The 10950-nt window shown below is 27.3% G+C and overlaps 1 protein-coding gene across 1 annotated transcript in view; it reads right to left on the bottom strand.

The window, feature by feature from the left end:
- Atf3 (Activating transcription factor 3) overlaps window positions 1–8907 on the bottom strand; it is a 57070-nt gene extending 48163 nt beyond the window's left edge. The window contains exon 1 of the mRNA XM_065506735.1: window positions 6853–8907. The gene's annotated coding sequence lies outside the window, so the exon portion shown is untranslated. The remainder of the gene's footprint in view (window positions 1–6852) is intronic.
- Between the last annotated feature and the right edge of the window lie 2043 nt (window positions 8908–10950).

A 10950-nucleotide genomic window follows, 5' to 3' on the forward strand; every position in this document is an offset into this window, starting at 1 on the left:
AATATTATAGTCACAGTAATTATTTATATGATTGTGGTAGCCATAATATGGTAAAGTTATGATTCACATGATTGTCGTAGTAAATAAATATGTTAATTTATTTTTATGGTCTTGTTGGATCTAAATACTAAATTTTAATGACATACCATTCTAAACCATCATTCACAATGTCAACATTTATTCACAATAAATTACATTTGAAAATCGTTAGTTTTGAATTTGAAGTTTCTAAATATATGTGCAGTTTTTAAGGGATTAGTTAAATAAAAAACATAAACTGTAGAATATTTTCTTAAAGATTTATTATTTATAGATTTATTTGTTTAACTAATTTACATGCCCAGCCATTATGTCTACTCCCTTGGTAAATATGTGTAAAAAAATTAAATTAAAGATAAGAACTTTAATTGTTTTATATTTTATTGTATTTGTTGTTGTTATTTGATACAGTGACACATGGGGGAAATTTTATAAAACATATAAATTATGATTGACATTGGTATTTATAAATTAAATTTATTTACACAAAATTTCTTTTTTATTCGTTAAATTTTTGTTACATTTACATTTTAGGCGTAGTTTTTATAAAAAATTCTTTTTTTTTATTAATATTTTTGTAGTTCTTTTTATAGGATAGTTTTTATAGGAGTATTTGTTTTTTTTTTATTATTAAGTAATGAAAGCCATACAATAACAAATAATATGAACAAATATAAACACACAACAATGAGAAGAAAAAAAAAGAGAAATAAATAAATAAAAACTAAACAACAACAGAAAAATGGGGTTTATTGTTGATTGATCTACAGTGAGATGTCTAAAACAAAATGTTAACATACCCATGCCCAAATATCCAAAACACACACACATGACACAACAACCAACCGAATACCAGACAAATCATAATACTATAGCATACACTAGAGACTCTGTCAAAGGCTTAGTACAAGATTTTACAATATTTTCTCAATCACAATCAAATACAGTTTCATTGAAATCTTTAATTTCACCTTTACAATTTCACTTCTGGGAAGCTGTTGTTTCACAGCAAATGTCTTTTTTTATTTTGTAATAGAACATCAGGCGTATAACGAGGTCTTGCTTTATTAATACCCACAAAAACCGAAAAAAGAGCAACCACACAAGACTGAAGTAATAAAATACTTTTGTTTTGTGTTCGTTTGAAAGCCAAAACCATATCAGAGCAAAGTGACAGAGTGGCAGCAGCAGCAAGCGGCACAGTAGCATTAATTAGTAATGCTTAACTGGTAAATGAACATTTGGGGAATATTGTTCAGATAAATGTGAATGTATGTTATAAAGGGTCTTCCAATAGGGACTTTCGAACTTTGATAGTTGATAGCGGCCATATTGGTGAAGCTACATCTGTCGAATAGGCTGTCATTTAGTCAGTTTGTTTTGCCAAATAACCATGGACGGATTTATGCTCCAGAGTCATGAAAAATTGGCGAAGCCATTGCGGACATTTGCACGATGTTATATTCCATACACAAAGGCATCAATAGGCCTTTCAAACGAATAACAAATGTTGATGACATCTCACACACACTTTGTTTTATTTAAATTTAAAGATAGGAAGCGCTTAATGAAAGACCCTTTATTTCTAAATTCTTATTTGGCATTTGTAATTGTATTTCTTTCGTATAATCTTTAAAATCTTATACATTTTCATAAACAAAATCCAGCCAATACAATTTTTACATACATATTTATTTATATGCCTGTTAATCGCGATTTAAGTAACAAACAAAGAACAGTTTTTGTTTCAAACTTTTGGGCAAGAAAAATCTAATGAAAGAATGCGTTTGTTTTGTTTGGGTTATTAAAAGAAGCTTCTTCTTACAGTTCTATGGCTGGCTATCCCCTGCATTTTGAATAATGTGTGTATTTGGGTTGGTTTCGAACAGCGAACATCATAAATCTAAATCAATCATTTAAACAAGGCCGATATATTCTGGAGTGCACGCTATAGAGAGAGAGAGAGAGTTCTAGATAATAAATCTATTCTACATACGCCCTTTTTTTCTTAGACATTCTTGTTGGTTTTCGTTTCTAACTTACTTAAGAAACGGAAACTTTAAATGCTCGTCTATAAAAACTTAATGGTACATTAAGCTTTTAGGCTTTTAAAACTTTGACTTAATCAAACACATATCCATCCATAGATACATATGTATAACGCATTGGTAAGTTTGTATGTAAATAGATTTATATGGTAAAAATGACAAGAAAAATCCCTTATCATTTAAATCAATTTCTCAATATCTATTAAATATTCCCCCCACAATAGCCAGCCAGCCAGCCAGCCAGCTAGCTAGCTGACTTCGTAACAATAAAATATCATATGTGAAAATCATTGAACCACCACCCTCATTTTGTATTCATAGATGCTTTTCAACAACAACGCATTTAGCTGAATCTAAACAGCAAACGAACAAAAATATAAATTTTTTTTTTTTGCAATTCGTTGTGCACACAAACACACTTTAGACACATATGACTAAAATTCAAATGTTTGCAACTTAAATTTATTCTACTGTCGTTGTTGGTTGTGTTATTGTTGTATTTGTATTGTATCTAAATCTCACCCTCAATTGTTGTTCTTTAAAAATTTTATACGAGTCCGTACAACATTTTATGAGACGTTGTTATAAAAATGTTTGTAACATGTGTTAAAACTAAAATCAATTGTCTGTGCTGATGTTTTCTTTTTTTTTATATATATTTTTAATGTCTATTTTCACTACGGAAATTTCAAGTTGCGACACACCAAAAACCAATTTGTTAGAATTAGTAACAGAACGGATGAAGTACGCTGTACACAAAATATATACAATATTATACAGGATCGTTACTAAAATACTGTGTGAAAAATCAAAAAAGGGGAAAATCATTTTCAAAACTATAAATGTGTACATATTAATAAATAATAGTGTGTAATAAAATGTAATTGAATTTTTTCTTTATTAACAGCTAAAGATATTGTGACCCAAAAAGCTGCCTTTTTTGGTTAATTCTTTTCACAGAAAATGCAACTTTAACCGATTTTATAAATATCTTTTTTTGACATGATTAATAATAGGATTATAGAAAGATCATGGAAAAAATATTTAGATATGTTTAAGTAAAACATTAAATATACTAGAGCTGTAACTTTTCTTCAATGAACTTTTTGTTAAAAATTAGATAAACATTTTTTAAAAAAAGTACTTTTGCAAAAACTATAGTCCTTATGAAAATGCAAGAAAAGAAAATATTACTTTTTATAAAAACAAATATGTATGATCAAATTTTAAAAAAGTACTTTTTCTTTATGTTTATGGATATAATGCAAGAAATGTAACTTTTTGAGAAGTATTTCATCAAAATAAGAACCTTTAAAAAAGTTAAGTTAAAAAAGTACTTAAAAAATACGTCTTTTACTATTTAAATTATCAAAGTGGTTTTGAGCTTTTAAGAAAATTAAGAGATAGTACTTTTCTGAAAACATTTAGTTTTGAAAAAAGTACATTTCCTTCAAGAATATAATCAAATGATTCAGAAACATATTTTTTGCTACAAATACTTTTTTAAAAAAGGACTTTTTAAGGTACTATTTTTGAAAAAATCTTTATTCAAAATGATATACCAAAAATTAAAAATTAATTCAAAAATGTACACTTCTATATCAAAATCATATATCAAATAATTAAAAAATAATTCTTAAAATGAAATATTCAATCAAAAGTACTTTACTGTCAAGTACTTTTCTAAAAAAAAGTACTTTTCTCAAAAAATATAATTTTGAAATAATAATTTCCTCAAGAAATTACCAAAAAAAAAAAATTAAAAAATTTTAGTTTTTAAAAAAAACTACTATTTTTTAAAAAGTACTTTTCTAAAAAATTACGTTTCCTTAAAAAAAAAATTATAGCCGTTTATACCATTCCTATTTGTGTGTTTTTTCTTTTATGATTCCAATAAAAAATTTTGTGTTTAAAGGTCATTCGAATATCGAAATTTTCTTTCAAAATCTAGCGTTTTTTTTAGTCATCTTTTTACATATTTATTAAACAAAAATTAAACCTCCATGCCAATTTCATAAATTTGTATATTAATTTTTATAATTTATTAACAAAATTGGTCCAAAAAAATTATTACTCATTACGTCTCTGACATGGTAGCCACCAAAAAATATACGTATTTTTTGATGTTTTTTTTTTTAGATTTAATGTATTATAAACAAATGCCAAAATAAAATACACACATAATTCAAAAACAAAATGGAAATTTTCAAAAAGAATAATACATACTGATAAAACAAAAAAATTAAAAGAAAATTAAACAAAAATCATATTTTATTTTATAAAAAAAAGAAGGAAAAAAACTGCCAGCCAACAAACTATTCAAAAATATTTATTTTGGACTTTTGGTGAAGAAATATTCATTTATTTAAACAAACAAATAAATAAATGAATTTTTTGCAAAAAGAAAACACACTGGCGCAGAGCTAAAGTTGGTAATTTTTTTTTGTTGTAGTCGTGCAATTAAATTTGAAAAATTTATTTTTATTAAAAAATTCCTTAAGCGCGTGTGTTTGAAATAAATTATAAATCTATTACTATTTAAATTTGTGTTGTCTATAAGTATATTTTGTAGGTATAACAATAAATTAAATAAATAATATGTATTTCTGTATCTAAACAATACATTTGGACAAAATAAAAAATATCCCAGCAACGTGAGGCCCACGTTTGTTTGAATTTTTCTTGTTTTTTGTGCTTCCAACAGTGGACACTAAATATTCCTACGTTTCATATTGTTCACAATGCGAGTATTTGTATTTGTTTATATTAGAAATTTTTATACAATAAAAAAAACAATTTTTATTGAAATGAAAATGTGAGGAAAAAGAAAACACCTGTTAACACACATACATCTACTGAATCTTTCTTATACACAGATACAATTAAAACAGCTGCCTTTATGGGTTTTTTTTCACACAAAACCAAAAAAAAATACGCAAACTTTGTATTTAAATATTTATTGTGTTCTACTAAAATGTGTATACAGAATTTTAATTTATGGTGTGAATCTTTAGATTTTGCATTAAAACAGACAAAATGATAATGATAAGTAATAATCATATAGAGTATAATTAAAAAAATATTAAATTTAGAGACCACAAAAATAATATTTCCTTAAGTGCTGCTGCCATGACGTTCATAAATTTATATTTACAGCAGTTTAAATCAAATCAACTAATTATGAAAATCATTTTTGCGTTTCTATATACAAAACATAAAATGCCTTATAGTGTTTCTTATTAAAAATATATATTTTTGTCTACTTACTGTATACCAATCAGAATGTGTGTTCGAGTGTTTCGAAAATGTGTTAGTTTCCGCTATTGTACATTTTTCTACATTATTTTGTGCAATTTCGTGATTTTGTTTAAATTTTATTCACTTGTAAAGTTGTTTTTTGTTTCTTTTTAATTTCTTTAAAACGTTTGATGTGTTTTCTTGGAAATTTTAACGTTTTACGAAACTATAAATTTGTTTGGCTGAGAATATTGTAATAACATGAAATTTAATTTTCAAGAAAATTCTAAACCATCAACTGTTTATACTCAAATCAATTTTCATTTATAATGATTTCATAATGATTTTGTGCCACCACCCACACACACACTGAGTAAATAAATCAATTTACAAGTTTTAAATGACAAATTCAAGAAATGAATATCGGCAAAATGGTTCAAAATCTGTTGAAAACAAAAACAGTTATAGAAAACTCTTTAGTAACTCATTATCAGAAAGGCAAATGTCACTTGGTATAGAATATAATATTGGTAGTTGGAGAAAATGGCGATAAAGGGAACTTTAGCTTAATATTGCTTTAGTATGAAAATGTTCAGCTTTAGATGTGTACTTTGAATTACTTCTTAGAGAGTAAAGAATTGCCACAGAACTATTCAAGAGACTGGTTCCTTGGGGGTGATACAGCTTTATATGATAGATAAATAGGCAACTGTTCTAGTAAGAGGAATAGTTAACTATTAGACCCTCCGATCAATGAAGTTTTTCCGTTATATTTTATAATACAGGTTTTAAAATTAAAGTTAAAAATCTGCCAAGCACTGAGAGAACATAAAATGCCTGTTTTAAACCTAAATCAAGCTTTATAATATTTGAGTTCTCATCTAAGTTCTGTTCATCAGCTGATCCCTAAAAGCTTCTCGAATAGAGACGGAGGTTGGACAACTGATAATTTATATGCTTTTGGAGACTCTCGTTTAAAAAATGCAGACTGAGGATGTGCATCTGATAATTGAAACTTGATTAAAACTTCTTGGATGCAAATTAAGAAGCGGCTTTTCATAAAAGCTTTTCTGATATAGAATGAAAATACGTATTTGATAGATTAGTTGGTTTTTGGTCTCCCACTGGAATTCAAGCTAATTTTTCATATTATTTTATAGAAAAATCTATTCATATACAAGTTAATTTTATAATACAATGAACTAATTCAAACAAAGTCCTCTCAAATCAAAATTTTTATAAAAATTTCACAAATTCAGCTATTTTGAACCTAATAATGTTCTTTCGTAATGAATGCTAAGAAGTGAACTTCTTATTGCATTTAAAAAAACTATAAAAATCTAATTTAAGTAGGAACTAATAAGAAAAATCAATAACTTGTATTTTAACTGAATCTAATAAGAAACTGTATAATATTTCTTTCAGTGCAATTAAAACTAAATAAAATTACTTTTCACTTCATAATTAACTTCCACTAAAGCACTTCTAAAAGCCCTTCATTTGCATGCCTCACACATGTAAAACTTACCGTAATTATTTGTTGTTGTTGTTGTTGTGGTTGAAAAACAGCTGATTGGCTTGAGCACGAAACTGTTTTGCAGCAGAGTGCACCCAGCAGCAGCAGCAGTAAATACAGCCAGCGAGCAAAAATGTTTGCTGAAGTAAAATAATGTATCCAAAGGTAGAATTTTTTATTTTAAATTATTATTATTGTGGTTGTTGTTGTTGTTGTTGTTGTGCGGTAGTCACAGATAAAGAATAATTGAAATAAGCCAAACAAATCAAACTTATGTAATTTTCCAATGCGTTGCAAACTAAATCTGTTTAAAACAGATTATATAATTAAAGACTGCTTGCAAGAGTCCAGAGGTTGTTTAAAAAGATTTCTTGAATTTGTTTGAAAATAATTGTTTTAATTTCTTTATAAATTTATTTCAATTTTCGTAGCATAAGGGCACTGTGGTTAACGTTTTTTCCTTTTTTTTGTTGTAAAATAATAACTTTTTTTATTATTAGAATTTATTACTTTTCTTTTTTTTTGCTTTGCAGTAAATTATAAATTGAAGTTTTGTATTTGTTTGTTGTTGTTTTTTCTATACATTTGTATATGTACAAATATGTATGTATTTTAAATTGCACTTTGTGATTTATTTGAATATTTTTTAAATGAATTAAGAGGCACTTTAATTTGTATGTTTAATTTTATTTTATATTGAATTTAAAGCGTATAAACGGGTTCATTCCTTAAGGAATTACACGCCTTATTTGTTAGAAAACTTTAAAGGCTACAGCATGACCACTTTTTTTAAAGAGATATTTTTTTTTAAAAAAAAACAAAACTTTGTTATTTTAGCACTTAAGTATTTTTTGATTTATGTTTTAATTTCAAAAAGGCCATTCAAAGAAGTTTGTTTTTCTTTAAAACATTGAGGTTGTCATATATGTATAACTTTTAGCTGTTTTTAGTTTTATTAAAATAATAAATTTTATAAAATTGTTGAAATATTTATTTGAATATTATTGAAAACTTAATTTTTTTTTTTAGTTATTTTTGTAGAATTTTTAACTTGGTTATTTTGTTTTAGAGCACGAGTGTTGCTTACGCGTCAATTTCAGCTTTTTAAATAAACGCTTATAATCATACTAAACACTCGTTAACGTTTTGCGAAAAATTATATTTGTATTATTTAGTGAACATGCTCTATTCTTCTATTCTATAGTTCTAACCAGGAGAATGAATGAATGAGTGTGTAAGTAAGATGGGTTGGTTGGTTGATTGGTAGGAGAGAGGGGGAGCAGGGGTGTTTTTGACAACTTGACGTTTGGCTTAACTACAAAGCGTTTGCTCACTTGGGCGACACACAATCTAATAAATTCTTATGAGAATTAGCAAAATGTACAAACCCAAATAAATACACTCGCTCACTCACATACACACACACACACACAATAAATACACTACAAAGTAAACAAATGTACGAACGAACGAACGAACCAGGCGACGAACGTTTAAACGAACCCAAACTTAACGTATTGTTTTGTAATGTAACGTAACGTTATAAACGAAGAACAGAACACAACACAACAAGAATTTCAATATAGAGTAAAGATTATTCCGAGATTCTATACTAAAACTGTTCTATGGCGGATAGAAAACAACATTCATTAAGGCGAAAGACACACAACGAAGTGTCTTGGAAAGCAAAACTCTACTCTTGTTCGTTTGGCCACACAATACACATGCAGTTGTTGTTATTTATACTACTAAAAATCATACTTTTGTTGGTGTCTTTTTCATTGTTGTTGTTGTTGTTAAATGTGGGGGTTGGTTTATGTGCTCTCACCAAGTAGTGTGTCGTATTATTATTTTTTTTTTGTTCTTCATTCGTTAAGAGAATTTATTATATGCGAATATTATTAAATAAACAAAATAAATTTCAAGTTTTTTTTTTAATGTTTGTTTATATCTTTTTGGTGTGTGTTTTTGTTTTTTTTTTTTGTATATATTTTCTTGGTTGTTGTTTTTATTTGTTATAAATATATCTATATCCAACATCTACAAGATACGTTCATGACTACAACTTAAAAAGAACTGAAACACTTATTGTTTTGATGTGTTCCAAAACAGCAAAGCTGAACCGACACAAACCAAAAAAAAAAAAAAACACACACACACACTAAACCGAACCGCTATAAAGTTAGTCGTCGGTAGTACTAAGCAGCCAGCAAAATACGAAAATTATACAACTACAACAAACTGAATAAAAAAGAGAATTCCAGAGTGTATGAAAAGGGAGAGTTTATTTTCACAATGTATCTTATGGTTTATTTTGTATACTTTTGATATGTATTTCAAAAAAAAAATCTAAAAAAAACGCACAAAACCGTAAAAAAGAGTAAAAATTAACAAACAACAACATTAAAAAGTATTCTTAAGTTTGTAATGTATATTGTAATCTTGTATACAAAGTATGTTTGTAATTAAAAATATTTGAGTGTATTCTTGTTTGAGGGATAAGTGTTAAATGGTTAGAAGTAGTTATTATGGACTTGGTTATAATTGTAAGAGAATATGGGAGAGTTGTGTTTTTTTTTTTGGATAATAATAAACAACCACTTTTTTGTTTATCTAACTTTGTATCTATTAACGGCGCAAACGCAAAAGTTAATTCGTTTTTACCAAAAAAAAAAAAAATAAAAACTGACAACAAATCAACACGAAGCTCTTTAGCTAAACTATATGAACTTTACTGTATTTAGTAAGTGTGTGGGCACAGTGGGTATTAATAATACATTTTTGGAGAATTTAAATTAATAATATCGAATATCAAACTAAAGGTCCAACTCTCTTATTCATAATTAACTAACATTATTTTCTTCACCCAAATATAGCATATACACCAATACTCTGGTTTGAAACGACGAATTAGAACTGGAAATCCCCTTTTTATACCCTTCACCTTCGTTAGAAGGGTATATATAAGTCTGTCATTCCGTTTGTAATTTCTACATTTTTTATTTCCGACCATATAAAGTATATATATTCTGGATCCTTATAGATACCGGAGTCGATTAAGCCATGTCCGTCTGTCTGTTGAAATCAATTTTCTGAAGACCCCAGATATCTTCGGGATCCAAATCTTCAACAATTCTGTCAGACATGCTTTCGAGAAGTTTGCTATTTAAAATCAGCAAAATCGGTCCACAAATGGCTGAGATATGAGGAAAGAACCAGGACAACCTCGATTTTTGACCTATAATAATATAGAGAATATGGATATCTAATGATAAATATTTCAAAGACCTCAGCAATGACGTATATAAAATCATAGTAAGTTGGACCTACAATGGGTCAAAATCGGAAAAATATTGAAAAAACAAAAAATAATTTTAAAATTTAAAATTTAAAAAAAGTTAAAATAAACATTTCGAAAATTTTTTTTCCAAAAAGTAAAAAAAAACCAAAAAAAAAATTTTTTGGTTTACCTAAAAATATTAAAAAAATTTTTTTGAAGTATAATTTGGTGAAGGGTGTATAAGATTCGTCACAGCCGAATATAGCTCTCTTACTTGTTTGTTTTAGCTTTGTACAACTATGTATTTTCATATTGAAGACGCAAATCGAAGCGCTACAAAAACAACGCAACTTCGATATCACAAAAATTTTAAAAAAAAGTCAACTTCGAAATATGGCTCTCATTTTGCAATATTTGCATTCGCGAAGCTTGTTGCTTGTCCTCAGATACACCCAGAGTCTCTGGCGGTAATCTAACCCGCAACCCTCAGATTGATAGACCAGCAATTATTATGCATTTCCTGTCTTCTTTACAGCTTTTACCAATGTTTGCTTGCAGGTGTAAGGCTCAAACTTCTATGCATGCTCAAACATGTAAGGCTCAAACTTCTATGCATGATAAAATAATACAAATATTTGTTTTTGGAAAAATATACTTTTACGATAGCGAACGAGACACACTCTGAAAATCAAAATAAAAAGTTTAGTGTAATAGATAACTTTTTTTTACATAAGGCCACTAAATTATGATTTGAATTAAAATGTTCGGGCACTTGATTAGAACGATCGCGAAATACTGAACCAGAACACGACAAAAATCAAATGTAAAAT

Source organism: Calliphora vicina, chromosome 4, assembly GCF_958450345.1.
Source record: "Calliphora vicina chromosome 4, idCalVici1.1, whole genome shotgun sequence".
NCBI classification, from domain to species: domain Eukaryota; kingdom Metazoa; phylum Arthropoda; class Insecta; order Diptera; family Calliphoridae; genus Calliphora; species Calliphora vicina.